The sequence below is a fragment of the Protopterus annectens genome, chromosome 4.part1, assembly GCF_019279795.1.
Source record: "Protopterus annectens isolate FY-2018-M chromosome 4.part1, PAN1.0, whole genome shotgun sequence".
NCBI classification, from domain to species: Eukaryota; Metazoa; Chordata; order Ceratodontiformes; family Protopteridae; genus Protopterus; species Protopterus annectens.
Genome location: NC_056734.1, coordinates 667233911 through 667246092, shown reverse-complemented (window position 1 = coordinate 667246092; position 12182 = coordinate 667233911).

Sequence of the window (12182 nt, the reverse complement as noted above, 5' to 3'; positions counted from 1 at the left end):
GCTGCCTGAATTCGGTGTTCGACTTTCATAACTGGATTCTTCCATTTGGATACTATAACCATAATTTTTCTCATGCAAAGCTATCTCACCATCTCTTAATGAAGCTACTATCCAAATACCCAAATATTTTATTCACTTGTGATCCCATATATTTATTCTGCCACTTTATGGAGGCAGTACAACTAGCACATATAGCATTAGTATTTGCTAAATTCACATTATGCCCTGTTAGTGCACCCAAACCCATATAACAAAGAGAATATTTGGTAGGCATCAAGTTCTGCATTATTTAAATATACTAACAAATCTGTGATGAAAGACCCTTTGGTTTTCTTCAAAGAATAAAACATCTGCTTTAATATCTGAATTATGTATGGCTTGGACTAGCGGCTCTACACATATCCTGAACTACAAGGGGACAGATTTGGCACCATTTCTGTTGTGCCCCTGAATTGATTTACATAGTAAACCACTGATTTTGTAGCTCATGGAAAAGTCTTCATAAATATTTGGATGGCAAAGTCATGCAGCGGTTGCATTGTCACCTCACAGCAAGAGGTTCTCTGGTTCAATTCTTGGCTGGAGTGTCTTCTGTGCGGAGTCTGCATATCCTCCCTGCATTCATGTGGGTTTCCTCTGGCTGCTCCAGTTTTTTCCTATGTTGCAAAGATATGCATCTGTAGCATTTCTCCCCAGGCCTCCACTGGAAATTGGCTTTGTTCCAAGTTGGAATTTCCCAGTAAACAAATGTTAATAAATATGAAGTCAGATATTGACTGACGAAAATGCTCAGATTAACATTAAAGTGTCTGTTTCTCCAGGCATCCATTGTTCCCAGTATTTATTTTTCTTAGTAAATGATAATAAATAAATAAATAAATAACATTTATAAACAGCTTGATTAAAAAGAGGCATGCCCAGCCTCCTCAGCATTGGAAACAGATGATACCAGTCAGTTTTATCAAATGCCTTTTTGATACTTAAAGACAAAAGTCCTAATGGCTGTCTTGTTTTGATCATATACTCCATGAAAAACACCATCTTTATGGCATTATGCATTGCTTGTCTATCAACAGCAAAGGCACATTGATTGAGATGAATTAAGCTTGCAATGACTTTGTTTAATAAATTGCTCAGGATGGATGTACATCATTTTTAATCAAAGTTCAAAATTGAAATTATCCCGTATGATGCAGAGAGGACCTTGGCCTTGCCTTCCTTATAGATGGCCAGTTACCATTGCATACTTCCAATTGTCTGGACTCCTCTGAATGCCCAAAATCTTAAGTAATGCCTGAAAATACTTTAAGTTCCATTTATTATTTAGTTAATACAATTCTCTAGAGAGGCCATCTTGGCCAGGCGTTTTGCCTCTTTTTTGAGGAAATAATGTTTTTTTTTTCTGTTTCCTCTCCTTTACACAAAGCTAAAAGGTTACAGTCAGTTTGGCAAGCAGTATAGAGCCATGTCAAGATAACCAGTCTTTCTTGCCCTTTCCAATATTTCATTTGCTTAGTGTTGTAGAGTATTTAGCAACAATCACAGAAAGCACTGAAAATGCCTAGAGTTTTACCACAGCACATCTCATTACCTTGGTCCCACATTTTAGTCACAGACCTTTCCCATTTTTGTTTCCCTCAGGCATAGCAAAAGGGCTCTTTGCAAAGCCAGAGTATCTCAGTTTCAACATAGCTTTCTTATTTTCTCCTTTATCCTTGAAATGAAAGAAATTCTTCACTTACTTTCTTCAAGTCCTTCACCCCCTCTGCATCCTTCTGCTGCAGATTGAATAACAACTCTGTCTACATATTCAATTGCTTCCCCCTCCCAAGATTTAGATGTCACTTTTTGCACCTTTTTCCTCAAAATACTCTTAGCCTTAACTCAGTTGTCCAGATAGTCTAGATTCTGGGAACCTATAGTCCCCCCTCTACTGAAACATCATCCATGACTTGAACTTTAGAACTCTACTAATGCCGCGTTGTTATTCACCTTTTTTTTTTAGTTTAAATTCCTGGGGTACCTGATCCAAAATAACTAATATGAAAAAACACATATTCTCCTTTATATGCATACAAACTAGGGAGAACTCTGTTTTGTCTATCCTGGGGTATTTTTGTATACTATAGAATAATCTGTATATCTAATAATTTCTATCTCTTTCTATATGACATTATCTGGGCCCATCATCTTGCAATACCTCCAAAGGAATTTTCCTGTTCTACAGATTTGGCTCCCTGCATCTACAATGGATAGCACATTATATTGCAATCTCTTACATAACAAACATGTCTTCATGAAAAACAGCATGGCACTTTATTTACTTGCTTTGGTGGTTGATGGTATATGAATACCTACAATTATTAACAATTTCTCAATTTCCTTTGAGTATCATGTCTCCCCTTTCTTTACTTTTCTGTCCTAACCACTGGCACATCTCTATGTATCAAAGTAGTGTTTCTTTGTTAGCTAGCATTCTTAAAGCCTGAAAAATGCCATAACTAAATCTTACCAGTAATAATGTCCACTGCTCTTAGACTGATCCTTTTAGTAAATGCCGTTGTATGAGATCGTTTGGCTTGATGAGTCAGTCTATTTATATTCCATGTTTATATTTTTATACAAACATTCAAATGGACACATCACAATCATTCTCTTTTTCTCTACAGCATACTCAATACTACACTTAACTATTGTTGAAATTTCACAGATGGTGGATTGATCCAGCTATATGACATCAGCTGGGCCACATTCACTTACTTGGTGTTTGACTGTCTGTCTTGCTAAACAAATCAGAAATACAACTAGGCTACTTTTCATTAAAATAAAACAACAGAGGCACTTCTTGAAACTTTTACACAGACGTTATAATTCCAAGGCAGTGAGTATATAATTCGATGAGAATGAGCCCAAATGAAATATAAAAGCTGCAGAGACTGCGGCTGTCTGCATAACTATTTCCCTTGTCCATGCAGAAAAGAGCTGCTTCAAGAATACCTTAGAATCTGCTTTGAACATTTGTCTAGCTCCCACCTCCAAAACAACACAACTACAACACAACTACAATTCAGTTTATATGCATAGCACAGTTAAATTCTTATAGTTCCAAAAAAAAAGAGGGTAACCTGTTATAACACACTGTTTTTTTCCCCACAAGACATAAAACAGTCACAATATATATTTTTAAATTATTTTAGAACACAGCATCTTTATACATTTAAGCAAATCAACCAGGTTACAAATCTGAGATCTTTTTTTCACAATCCTGACCATTAGATTCTGACTGCAATAAACATATGTACAAGATACATAAGAGTAGGTTAGCTCTAATTATTTCCTAGTTCAGCAAACCTCATTTATAGGCTTTCCTACATGCATAACAATGGTAATCTACAAAACTATTTACTGTACACATACAGATTATTATAATATATTAACTCTGTGTTCCAGGTGGATATGTACACATGCAGATGATTGTAATATATTAACCCTGTGTTCCAGGTGGATATGTACAGACGCAGATGATTTTAATATATTAACCCTGTGTTCCAGGTGGATATGTACAGATGCAGATGATTTTAATATATTAACCCTGTGTTCCAGGTGGATATGTACACACACAGACAATTGTAATATATTAACCCTGTGTTCCAGGTGGATATGTACAGATGCAGATTATTTTAATATATTAACCCTGTGTTCCAGGTGGGTATGTACACATGCAGATGATTTTAATATATTAACCCTGTGTTCCAGGTGGATATGTACACATACAGACGATTGTAATATATTAACCCTGTGTTCCAGGTGGATATGTACAGATGCAGATGATTTTAATATATTAACCCTGTGTTCCAGGTGGATATGTACACATGCAGATGATTGTAATATATTAACCCTGTGTTCCAGGTGGATATGTACACATGCAGATGATTGTAATATATTAACCTTGTGTTCCAGGTGGATATGTACACACGCAGATGATTATAATATATTAACCCTGTGTTCCAGGTGGATATGTACACACACAGATGGTTGTAATATATTAACCCTGTGTTCCAGGTGATATGTACACACGCAAATGATTGTAATATATTAATCCTGTGTTCCAGGTGGATATGTACACATGCAGATGATTGTAATATATTAACCAACCCTGTGTTCCAGTTGGATATGTAAACATGCAGATGATTGTAATATATTAACCTTGTGTTCCAGGTGGACTTGTAATTAATTCAGATTTATTGTAGAGCGGAGTATCACTGCCAGCTATCACAGCTCCAAAGTTCCATTGATTAAATCCTCTTGTCTTGATTTACTAATGTTATAATTTCTTATCCCTTAAAGAAAAAGAGAACTCAACCTTAGTGTATTCGGTGGGACCAGAATGTTTTCCCTCTAGTCATCCATATATTCAGAAATTAATCTTTTGCAACAGAGAATTCTCAGTTGTTGTTTGCTTAGATTAGGTCTTTTCCTGTAACATTGAGCTGTTGTTTTTTAAAATGACTATTGATAGGCTTAGGTCAACAAACAATCTCATACATGTTCAATATTAAGCAGTTTACAGTTAATAATGCCTATTTATAGAGGACCATACTTTACTATCTTAATGCTTTCAGATCACTTATTCCACTATCTGAGACATAATCAGGATATTTCTGAGCAGCACCCCCCAACATCATGATGTTCATAGTCATGCCAAGGCTAATCTTTTGAATTTGAGTGGTGTCCAGGCTAAATACAACAACTTCTTCCAATTTGATGGAACCACTGCTTATGCAATCTTTTTACTCCCAAATTCTATGAAAAGATGAACAGCCGCATAGATGCATCTGTCCCCATCTGGAGTTAATACAATGCCAAATTCAAAAATAAACTCCTGTGATAGAACCTCGATATAAACAGACTCTATAATAAAGAAAGTAAAACCTCATTGTAGGTAAAAATAAATGCAACTCAAGAGATTAAAAAAAACTCTAGCTAAACTTAAAAGGGAACTCTATAACCTGATCAAATTAACTGAAGCCAAATATGGGGTAAAAATTGCCACCCAAGCAAAGGACAACCATAAAGCCTTCTTTAACAATGTTAGAAACCTTATAAACAATGCTCAACACTGGAGAGAGCTAATAGTAAATTATATCATATACTGAGAACCAAAGGACATAGCCAAAATACAAGCAAATACATTTTTCTGTAACTTTACCTCCCCCTCCTTCCTACACTCCCAGATCTTATATTTGCATGTACACTCCCCCTCAAATCTTTCATGAACAAGTCTTCAAGACACAATCCAAGGTCAGAAACACTGCTTCTATGGGGGGTGATAACATATCAGGCTGCTTACTGGCCAGGTAGACTGTCAATGTCCCCAGGAAATTATGGAACAATAATTCTGACCAGCTTTATTTCTAAGGTTATGGATAGGATCAGAAGCATACCTGGTAGAACTAGTACCCATGGTAGGTACTATGAACCAGCACCACACCCCACAAGAGCAAAAAAAAAATCACTACATTGTAAGTAATCATCTTATTACAGTTAGATCTACACCTCCCAGCTTTTCCACTGAAGAACCAAAAAAAAAAAAAAATTCCTTCTACTGGTATACCAACTAGGTGGCCAGATGTACACCCCCCCCAAATCCTGCCACACCCATGCAAGTCCTGTCTCTGTGCCCTGCCACAAAACCTTGTTAAACATATTTTATTAAAAAAGAAACAAATCTTCTTTTTAAACTGTAGCAAACTGCTGCTACAGTTAATACCCTGACTGCATGAAGCCTTACAGACCTCATATTTTTGGTTTAAAAAAAATATATTTTTAAACTGTAGCAAGCAGTTGCTACAGTTTATACTCTCTGTGTAGGGAACACTATAGAACTCATGTTTTAGTTAAAAAATACTTCTTTTTAAACTACAGCAAACTGATTGCTATAGTTTATACCCTGTCTGCACAGGGTGCTATAGTGCTCAGGTTTTGCTTAAAAAAATTTTTTTTTTACTTTAAAAATATAGCAAGCTGCTTGCTACAATGTAGAAAGCAGGTTGCTACAGTTTAGACCACCCGGGGAGTGCTACAGGACTCATTTTTGACTGCAAATGCAATACTGGGTTTTTAAAGTAGTTGATATTTCATTAAAGAAACATTGGGATTAGCTGATCACCCCCTCTACATTTTGCACCCAGGGAAATTGCCCCCCTTGCCCTGCTGTAGCTATGCTACTAGAGGGTATCATTATGGAATTAATAAATAAGGACATATGTAACATATAAACTTTCAACCCAAGCCATTTCAGATTTGTTAAGCGTAGATCATGCCTACTTAAGTTGGATGATTTCTTTGAGAAGGCTACTGAAGCAAAATATGAGGGGAAAATTAGTACACACTGCATATCTAGGCCTCACAAGAGCATTTGACACTATTTGACACCCAGGTATCACATAATAGCTATTCCAACTAAACGTTAATCTCTCCTAAAACTCATTGTATAGCAAAATGTCTCATAAATAGAACCCAGGCAATTAAAATGGGTTGCTCTATCTCCTCCAAAAGGCCTGTCACTAGTGTGTACAGCAAGGTTCAGTTCTTTGGCCACTCATCTTTGACATTAACTTCTCAGGAGTCAAAGTTACTGTTAAAGGTTTATGGCTGACCAAGTTTGTAGTTAACTATAAACTCAGTGTCATCGTAAACTCTACAGAGGATGTCAATATAATCCAAGAGACCCTTTCCAAAACCAGTATCTGGTGTCTAAAGCAGTGACTAAAACTGAATGATGAAAATGCATAACAGTATCCCTTGGCAAGCGAAGTCACTCATAACTATCACACTGACAACACCCCTGAAATGTGATCCAGTAGTTAGGGATCTGGAAACTTATGTGGACAATGGACTGTATTTTGATCACCATGTATCCACTATTGTTAGAAAGGGTGTCTTCATTGCACAGCTTATTACAAAGGGTATGGCATCCAGATGCATGGATGTGATCATGCTATTGGATTTTGCATTCACCAGGCCAATCATTGAATATAATGCCCTTTATACATACATGTTCTAACATTTGACACAACTTGAATACCCACAATGCTTTTTTACTAAGAAAAAAGAGGGCAGAAATCATAAAAACTATACAGACCTTATAAAATCCTTGCCACTCTTCTCAGTATCATATGGGCTACCAAGGACCAATCTCTGACTCACATATAGAGCATTAACAGACCCTATCCTGTTAGATGCACTGCATATTCACGAGTCCAATGGGGGCATAAACACTCACTCAAAAGATCTAAATCACTTTTGAAATATAAATATAACATGTTGCAGGGATATATATCCATCACAGGGGACACCTCTTCTTTGGAATCATTTTCCTCTCAACATAATGCAAAGTATGTCTGTTACACTGTTCATATCTAATCTGGATATATGGATGGATAACTGTAAATTCATTCCTGATTTAGTAATCTTGTCTGACATGGATAGGTGCAACATGGAAATGTTCTACTCATATCTGTGCTATTCATACTTAAAATATAAAAGCTAAAAGTTCATGGGAATATATGGCTAAGCTTCTAAATATCCTCATGGGTCAGTTAATATGTACCTAGGAACCTATAATACTTGAGTACAACAATGGTTAAAAACAAAGAACGTGGAAGGAAAGGAAAGAGAAAATCAATTATGAGGGCATGCTTTTAAAAAATGAGGATTGAGGGAAAAGCATATTTAATGTCTTGGTAGAAGTGATAATTATATGTAAGTGTATAGGAAATATAGGCAGATATAAAGTCTATAATTCTTAACTCATAAACTTGGATTGTTATTCCGATTTTTATAAATGGAAGAATGATTGTGCGTTCTATTTATAGATGAATCATATTCTTCACTTCCCTGGGAAAGTCTTTGCCAGGATACTGGAAAGGATGCTTTGTCGGTAGTTGAGTCCCTGCTTTGGGAGGATCAGTATCATTCTTTCCTGGACATGGAAGAGGGGATTAAATTTTTTTCCTTTCAGGTTATTGATGGAATTTATGGAGTTCATCAGAATATTCTAAATGTGGTTTGTGGACCTGAAGAAGTCATATGACACTGCACCTTGGAATGTTTTATGAGAGGTGCTGCCATATCTCTCAACTGTGCAGATTTTCACAGAATGACCATATTTTTGCATCATATGTTTGGTCTGTTCCTCATGAAATTTGTAGATTCCTGTCAAATCATTGAGGGTTGAAGCCACTAAATAGTGACATATATTTGAGTTTCAGACTTCATATCCTTCAGAAAATATACATTAATGCAATAACTGTTATTCTAGCAACTTTCTAAGCTTATAATAATTTTTAAAAACTGTCCCTATTTTCGGCCTTTGTCCCCTTATTATTTTTTTTTTTACTTTGTCCAGATTTCTTCTACTAAAAAGCTGAGAGCTTTGAGTGCTACATTAGTTTGGGGTCCCAAGACAGCTGTGTTTGCATTTTTTGTGAAAGGATGTCAAATGTTTTTTTTTCTTCTTCAGAATTTAAATTGAGCTGTAAAAGATTTTTTTTAACAATATGATAAATGTAATTCTGTTTACTATTCATCATATCTGTCTTGCATATCTTAACATTTCATTGAAAAACTGTCTTGTCTCTGAACAATTCCCTAGTGACCCTAATACTTTAGTTGAACTCTAGTTTTCCTTCATTAAGAATAACTATCTGTTTATAATCTCTTATAGGACATTGCCCATGTTCCCAGTATACCATGATGGATTCCTGAACGCACTTGTGAATAACCTTATAAAGAATGAACTTCATATCGGGTGATGTCAATTATCCTTCTGTTAATTAGTATAACTATACTCATTTCTTTCAACAATCCAAAATTTCACAGAATGTCCACATTTTTTGTCTCATACTTTTGGTTTGTTCCTCATAAAATTTATGTTTTTTGCCAGATCATGTATTTATAAATTTGAGTTTAAGACTTCATATCCTCCAGAAAATGTGTTTTAATGCAAAGACAGTTATTCTAGTGGATTCTAGGTTTGAAAGGGCAATATTTAAAATCTGTTCCTATTTTTGGGGCTTTGCCATCCCATTATTTTTGGCTTTGTCCAGAATTATTGTGCTAAGAGATTGTGAGGTATTTCTGCACCTGTAAAGTTGGGTATACTCAAAGATTTGTAGACCTAGTAACTGATAACAGCTTAGAAGAAAAAGTTAACCTGCTTATTAGGGGCTGACACATTCTGAATCAGGTCCTCACCAGCTTTGCCCCAAAGTGTGCAAAGCCTTTAGTATTGCCATACCTGGGTAAATCAGACCACATATCTGTAACCTTGATCTTTAAAGTCAGTAACCCCACAATGGTATACAATTCTGAATCCAAGGATTTTAAATATATGAACTTGCTTAAATTCTTGACAAGCTAAGTTTACTTGCAATGTCACCTCTCCACATGTAGGTCCAGCTGCATTTTTTTAATTGAACTCTACTCCAGCACATAGAATGTGTAGATCTATCTTTTCTTATTAGAACCAAATACAATATAATGTTTAATAGTAAACCATCTTAGTGAAATATCAGTATAAATATGCTCTATAACAAAAGTTAAACAAAAATTCAAAAACAAATCCACCCCCATTAAAGACTTAATCAGAAATATCAGCAAGGAACTAAACATGATCATTGGAAAGACCAAACCTGGACATGAACTTAAACTAACATCAGAATAGTACAGATACGTCTTTGGTGTAGGATACTCAAAAAGCACACCTTGTAGTGTATGGAATTAATCCAAAGTGACCCAGTGTGACCACAGATACAGATATTTAGTTCTAATTTACCTTGATGTCTAAATAATAGCAATATGCATGCCCTTGCTGAAGACTCCATGCTCTTGCTTAACTTTAGTCAAGCTGCAGTGTATGTCTCTGGGTTGGAAAACAGCTGAAATAGTGCCTCTGCACAATGACCCTATCATTGACTTAGGAATTACAGGCCTATCTGCCTAACTAGCCTAATTTGCAAAACCATTGAACATATATCTGACCTCTTAAAGTACAATGTTAGAAATCTCATACAGCTGACCAGCAGTACTCAAGGGCAGATCATATCTACTCAGCTTTGTAAACTTTTAGAACAGAGGTAGTGGACAGTGACCACTCAGTCCACACATTATATCTAAACCTGTCCAAGGCCTTTAACACTGTACTCCATACTGGTATTCTAAGCTACTGAAAATAACTAACGATAGACTGTAATGTGGTAAGATGGATTATGAACTGGCTGAAGCATAGAACTCACATAATTAAGCTGGCAGATGCCACTTCATAAGGTAGGAAATTAACTAGGGGTGTACAACAGGACTGATTACTAGCACCTCTCCTTTCTGTTATATAGACTTCTCTGACCTCCATACCACAAATTCACTTATGACTGCAAGCTGGGTGTCATCATCCATTCCCCACTGATTCAGAAGATCTTTAACAAAAACAAGTCCTTACAAACCAATGGTGCACAGAGAAAGGACTCATACTTAAAGTAGGAAAAGTGCAGCATTAGCATAACCAGCTCCTTCTCCACATGGACCCGCTAGTCTGGCATCTCACTATATGGACCAGCAATTCCCTTAACTTTGACTACATTATTGCAATTGTAGTCAGGAAGTTTTGTGCCTAGTGCAACTGATTTCCAAAGTTATTTGATCTATGACATATGCTGAAGCTAGAAAGGCTCAAAGGCTACTGACAAAAAAGATTATTGTTCAAAAAATATTAGCTACTTAGGCAAACTCGAAGCCTTATCGCTATTCGTTGTCTTTTATAGGCTCCTGTGCATGTAAAGAGCCATGCATGACATTCCTTGTCTTCAAAGAATGCACATTAATGGATCTCTTATACTTCACAAGATGAGTTGCTACATAAACACCAAAAGCATAGGTTTAAGTTCCTGCTAACATACAAGTAAAATGAGTTGATGAGATAGATTAATTAACCATTGTTTCTATACCTCTGGAACATATTTCCCATGTATGTTAAGCAGAGTGACACCCTTGCTACCTTCAAGAAAGAGTTATGATAATTTGATGGATACTCAAAAGTTTATACCCAGCCTGACTCCCCAGAGAGTACATCTTGTGGGTGGTATTTGACAAAGCAAACATAGTCTGAATTACCTGCCCACTAGTTCCTATCATACATTGTATGCTCTTATGACCTTCTGCCTGTCTTACTTCTGTCTATTCTGACCAAAACCAGATTGGTTATGGTGCACATGTTTGGGAAGGAGACCTTTAAATCTTTAGGTTGTTACAACCATTAAAAGTGTGTAATGTACATTCTCTTAAAAGACCTAAATGAAAAATATGCCTAGGAAATTTCACTGACTTAAGTACTACATAATGGAGGAGTTTCTCCCTTCAAGTCTCTATAACAAGCTTTATATACTTTAAGTAATGGTAATAAAGTATTGGTGCTAATCAGATTATAAAGTCCCTCTGGAAAGCCTTCCATACATGGGACCTTACAAGCTACCTAAAGAGATTGCCACTTTTTTAATCTGGAAAAGAAATGGCCTGTTGGAGCTGCAGCTGTGGGTAGGCTGAAAGGAATGGTGACAGTTGCTGGAGTGGGTAAAGGCTATGAGCTGTAGTTCCTGTGGTACAGGGTTTTATTCCCTGAGCTCTTATTTGCTTACTATGTGACCTTAAGCAAAGCATTTAACCAGACATTGCCCCTGAAAACAGACCAAGTATACAGTGGCCCTAGCTATTCAACAAGTAGGTATTATTAATGATAAAGGAGGACATGGTTGTCAGAAGGGAATACGTTTGATCAAAGGAATGGTCATATGACAAAGCAGAATAATAAAGCAAATTTTCCTATATATTATTTTCTAATTCATATGTTCTTATATTCTACATGATGTGTATGTGGCAATGAGATTCCTACAGTTTCAGCCAATTGGCTGATTTCTTCTAGATTATAAAAGCCACAGCATAATATTGAAGTCTGAACTTCAAGGCTGTAGCATCATATTGTCTATTAAAGTCAGTTTTCCGGCTTCACTTGCTGAAACATGAGTTACAATAATGCTGACTTATAAGTGAGATATTCATTTTATATTATAATCTGACTGATAAATCTCAAATTTTTATGAGATATTACAGTCAGATAGCTTTGTAAACAT